The sequence below is a fragment of the Glossina fuscipes genome, unplaced genomic scaffold, assembly GCF_014805625.2.
Source record: "Glossina fuscipes isolate IAEA_lab_2018 unplaced genomic scaffold, Yale_Gfus_2 0, whole genome shotgun sequence".
In the NCBI taxonomy this organism is placed as follows: Eukaryota; Metazoa; Arthropoda; class Insecta; order Diptera; family Glossinidae; genus Glossina; species Glossina fuscipes.
In genome coordinates, this window is record NW_023998414.1 from 37,790,584 (window position 1) to 37,796,383 (window position 5,800).

Consider the following 5,800-nt stretch of genomic DNA (forward strand, 5'->3'; position numbering starts at 1 on the left):
TTGTTCATAATCTCTAGACGAGCAGCGTAAACTGATGGCATGGGATGTAATGGGCAGTTGCTAAGAAAGATATGCTGCTGACACCATTAGGCTGACTTGCAGGGAATATTATATTAAAAGTTACGTAACTGGTTTCCTAGATTTCCTGCAAAAAAATTTAACTTTTGTCTGTCTTTAGCAAAAGCAACTCAGAAGGTGATCTTCAAGTTGAGTTGGGAGCATTTGCTGATTGCGGCATATGCTCGAAACCTATTTCGTTCTGATTAGCATTGGTCCAGATCGATGCAGTCATATTTAATAGATCAGTGATTTTGCAAAGTTGAAGATGTGCGTCGATGATTATTTCACCTCAAAAACGTCAAGTTTCTTTCGCAAGGATGACCGCAATAAGAGGCAAACCCGATAAGCGACAAAAGACCACAGATAACTGTGATGGCTACTTTGCTTAGTAAATTTTCTAATAAGTTTGTTTTCAATAAATTTGAATTTTTGACAAAAAGTATCGAGAATTTATTTGTTAATAAGTTATGTTTTCATTTCTGATAACTTAGGTATATGAAAATTATATATATGTATAGACGCGTCAATGTCTTTCCAACTATTTAAAGTGAGAAACTTGAAAAGTGATAAAGGAGGTCCTAGTTTAATATAAGTGGCAAATTATGACGATAAAGATCATGATGACGATGATAATGATGATGATGATGATAATGATGATGATGATGATGATGATGATGATGATGATGGTGGTCATGGTTGTCCTATGTAGTTACCCAAACAAGTTGGGCACTTTTATGGCCACAGGCGTTATTTATGAACAGAGGTAGTCGTAGGCAAATAGCCACCTTTCAATGCACATACAAACATATACGCTCGCACAGATATATGTGGACGTTTCAATTCATAATATATCAGAGACGCCATGTTAAAAAAAAAATCGCTGTATAGAATTTGTAGAATTACTTGTGAGACTTGTGTGGTGCTGAAAATATTCGTCTTTTATTTTTTATTTCTCATACAAGTATATAAATGTTGATACATATGTAGATTGGTTGGTAATTGCTTTGAAAGCAAGTAGGATATATAATTGTATGAGCGTATAAAGGTGAGTTTGTGTATGTATGCGTATATATATATGTGTGTGTGTGTGTGTGTGTGTATGTTTGTGTGTGATTGTGTGTACTTCACGTTTCATTCATTTTATGCCATTTGCTTCAGTTACCCGGTTTTTGTACTTTCCCAACTAACCGTAGTGATTTCAATTTATGAACCCTTAAGCCTTTGGGTAATGTCCTGTGTGTCCTGTTCTCTCTTCATCTTCCTCTTCCTCTTCCTCTTCTCTCACTCACTCACTCTCTCACTTTGTCTCTCTCTCTCTCTCTCTCTCTCTCCCCCCTGCCCATCGTATCTTCTGTTGATTGTTGAATAAGTTGTGCTTTTCTTTTTCACTATTTTCGCATCTTTGGATATTTTTCTCGTTGACTGTGCAAAATTGCAAAATTAAAAAAAAAAATAAATTTTTTTATTTTTGATTTGTTGTTGTTGTTTTTTGCTATAATTGATTCTAGGGGAAATTGCAGTTTTGAAGTGAACTTCCGTAAATTAATGAGAAATTTGTCAAATATATATGCTTTTGGTTGGGACTACTGTGTGCATGTGTGTGCGTATGAATCTGACAAGTGGTCAAGGATTTCGAGGAATTTTGCAGCATTATTATATGACAATTTTATGTTAAATTCCATTTTAAGAACACATGATAAATTGTCGGTTGATTTTTGTTTTAAGATGGGGACGATATGTAACGATTGTAACTCATTTTTTTTTATTTATTTATTTATTTTTTTTTTTTGTCTTTAAAAACCTGTTTCTATCGAAATTGTCAACGCCTAAGTCAGTCTAAAGATAAATGTTCTCAAATTCACGCCCAATCCGATTGTTCAGTCTACGTGAGTGTCTACTGGACTTTATAATTCATTTATTATAATATTTTAATAGCCTCCGCTAGCAATGACGCGGGTTATATAAAGTTCGTGTTAATGTTTGTAACTTTTCAATAATAATCCATTCATTATGACAGATATATACAAAATCAAAATATATCCCAAGTATATCCGTCAATTCGGTTGATTTGTCTTCATAATGCCTAGAGGCCTAAGTAATAGGTGTAGGCAAATGTTCGGATTGCGACTCGAAAGCAAATCGATCCGAGCAAAATTTTTTGTAATTAATTTTTCTCTCTTTCTCTCTTTAAGGCGAACGCATATTATGATTACGGCTTTGATTTTGATTTCAATGTAGGGAATTATTGGATTTAACTTGATTCGACCATTACATCGTTATTTGTTCGCCTTATTATAAGGTTTCCAAATTAAAGGGTTGTGTCTCTAGTTAACACTAAAATGTTAACAAAGGCTTTCTTAGTGTAATATGTTCGAATTTTATACGGTTTCAAGTTTTATATCTGCCATCTAAATAATGATGATATACTAACACTCTTAGCTTGTTTGCATCATGTCGAGTGTAAAGCGAAAGCAAAAGTCACGATATATTACGTAATCGCTTGAGCGATTTCCGAAATTCCAAATCTGATTGATTTTTAAATTCTCACAACCTTGAAGCATGCTATAGAAAGTTTAAAGAAACTATGCGACTATTCTCCCTCATATTCATATTCATATTCATTGACCTGAAAAATGTATTCAGTTTTCCAATAAAGTAATAAAGTTATTATTGGAAAATGTCAAGATGGAAATGATCGAAGCGATGAGTGTTCAGAATTCGTTTTAACGGGAATAAAACCCTTTAACTTTTCCTATTGCTATGCAAGCGATTTGTGCAATATTTTAATGCATATTAACAAATTTTACTGCTCTTGTTATCCTTTCTGCCGTAGTTTTGATTATGAGTTCATTACTTGCAAGCGCTGTTCATTTCACTTTTGTCGCAGTTTCCTCCCTTTTTTGTGCTCTTCTTTTCTAGCTTTTTGTTTTTTTTTTTTTTTTTTTTTTGAATTAATTGAAGTTGTGATTTTCATAAAAATTTTTTTTTTTCTTTTTTTCAATAAAAAAAACCAACCCTTTTATTTTTTTTTTTTTTTTTCTTTTTTTTTTTTTTTTTTTTTGATGTGAATCCTGTTTTTACCGGTTTGATAACCATTTAGAATATCTAATGGTTACTGTTCTCCTGCTCTATTGTGTGTTTAATTAATTATGTAAACATAACTTTTTCAGTAATACTAACATTTAAGAAACCCTAAACGATAGCTAAAGCGATTCATGTAAGGTATATGCGTTCGCAAGCACAAGCGTTTACCGTTTATGGAAATTAATTTGCCATTGAAACCCTGGCTGGGTGCCTTTGCTCCTGTATTGTCGAGGCTTTGATAAATTAAGAGATTAGATTATTTCAATATTCCTGCACGCGTTACGCCATAAAAAATGTTTATGAAAATATTTTAAATAAATATGAAAAACAAAAAACCTATTAAAAGGTTTTACGCTAAGGTTTTTAAATCTATATTACATAGGCACGTAAAGTGTAGACAGGAGATTTATGTACTAGTAAGTAATTATAAAAATTTTACTACCAAAGCCAATTAGGACGTAATAATAAAAGAAAACGGCTTTCGTTTTTATATCAAACTAAGTTGAGTGAATACAATAAACTGGAATACGGCGAGTTATGAAATCCCCTACAACACCTCGATTAATATAATTATTCGCTTAATGACTTTTCAAAAAAAAAAAAAAAAAAAAAAAAAAAAAAAGGGACATGTATGGAAAGCGGGCGAAAAAAGTGACTCGATACGAACTATTTTGAATAGAATTCATTCTTGGGGCAAAGTACGTCAGTGTATCAAGAATTCAAGAATTGTAACCAGCAGATTGAACACAAGAAGAACAAAGGTGGACCGAGGGACAGACAAGCTTACGTCGATTTAGAAAGTGAACCGGAATCGATGGATCTATTTTAAATTCTTCTCGGCGTTGCATACATACCTACAAACTTAATGTGCTCACCCGATGCACAAGTGGTGTAGGCAACAATAAAGCTTAAAAGTCCACCTGGCTAAACAACTAACAATACTGCAATTAAGCGAATATTGTAAAAAGTTGTGATAGTATTCTAAAAACTTGTGATGGTTGAAGCAAATTTCCGTTAAAATTTGTTTGAAATACTTTCAGGTAAGTCAGGTAAAGTTTCGCTTGAAAAATGACTTGAATCGGAGAATCGGGCTCTATCCTACTTTAATATTCACCTTAAATTTAACTCACTATAGCATACCTTAAAGTTAACTACAAATACCTTATTTGCCTGTATTGAGGGTTAAGAGAGAAGAGATTTATTAGTAAAAAGTGGGATTTAATTGCCAAAATATGGCTACGAATTATTTATTACTCACCATTTTTTTCACCTCACCTCACTAGCTTTTTCCCATCTTTCGTTGTAGGATATGAATATTGCGACGGAAGAATATCTTGCTCCTTGTGGTTATGCACGAAGGCATAACCGCTCTTCCGCTAGCATCACAGGCCAAGAAATGTAGAGCGGTCAAAGTGGAAATTAGACAGAGAAATATCCGGTAAACACGTCTTTCATCACTACTTCTAATCGTGCCCTGTCACATTGTTTGGATTATTAGCCGATTTTTTATTTCTCAATGATTGACTTATTTACATCAGTTGTTCTCGATAGCATTTTTTATTCATGATTTCGTTCTATTTAAAAAACCCCTAAACCAATTTGTCCTTGTAATTGTACGAATTACATCGCACGAGCTTGAAACCTTCAATAATCAGTTTCCCCGTCAATACCAAGGCAAGGTACCTTTACGCATCAGTACTAAGAAAGTGCATCCGTTCTGCATCACCGACAGTACTCGACAATTCGAAATAAGATTTAGTACAATAAATAATGCTTCTGTGATTGGGATTCAGCTCACACAACGATGTTCTATAAAGTTTGATAGATTTATCCTAAAAATAATATGTGGACGTTTACTCACCATTCTTGAGCTGGGCAAAGTCATCAATGCGAAATAATCGCACTTCAAACTAACTGCATTGGTTACTGTAATGCCGCTGCGCAAAGTTCGCTACTGTTGCGTTATCCAGTATAGTTGTTGTAAATTACTACTAGATGAGAAACATGAAAATTTCCAATCGACACATCGTACAGCCACTCATTACGTATCACTGAAATTTGTTTCATTCGTTAAAATTATATAAAAAAGGTAAGCCGAGCATTTTCTATACCGTTTGTCAGAACTTTTTCATATTTTTCTAAAGATGTATATGTATCTGTATATTGCACAACGTGCAATAAAACAAGGAGATGGAAATATATGAAAACAATTTAGACATCGGGAGCAAAGGCATTTTGTTTCTTTGCCGCGTAAGAAAGTTTAGAGAGTTTTTCGCAATTTTTTCCTCACGCTACGGAAATGGAGACATCATCATCATTTATTTGCTTTGAGCCTCATCTGGATAAGCCACTTGGTACAATACTTTGACCACTGTTCTGGTTTCACGTCCAGCCATGCGAGCTTATACTAAGGAAACAGGAAGCAGAAGATACTCAAATGGCATTTGATTGTGATCCGATGAATAGGAACATCAAACGTGGAAAGAAAGGAGCAGGATAAGGCCACAAAATGGAAGAATGAAAGAATCGCGACAGTCAAGCAACTTTATATACATCAACAAACAGGCCTATTCTGTTCATTGTATTCCTGGAAAAATGAATCTGTTCAATTAAGAAAAACTCGAAAAAGAATGCTTTAGATTATTAAATACTTCAA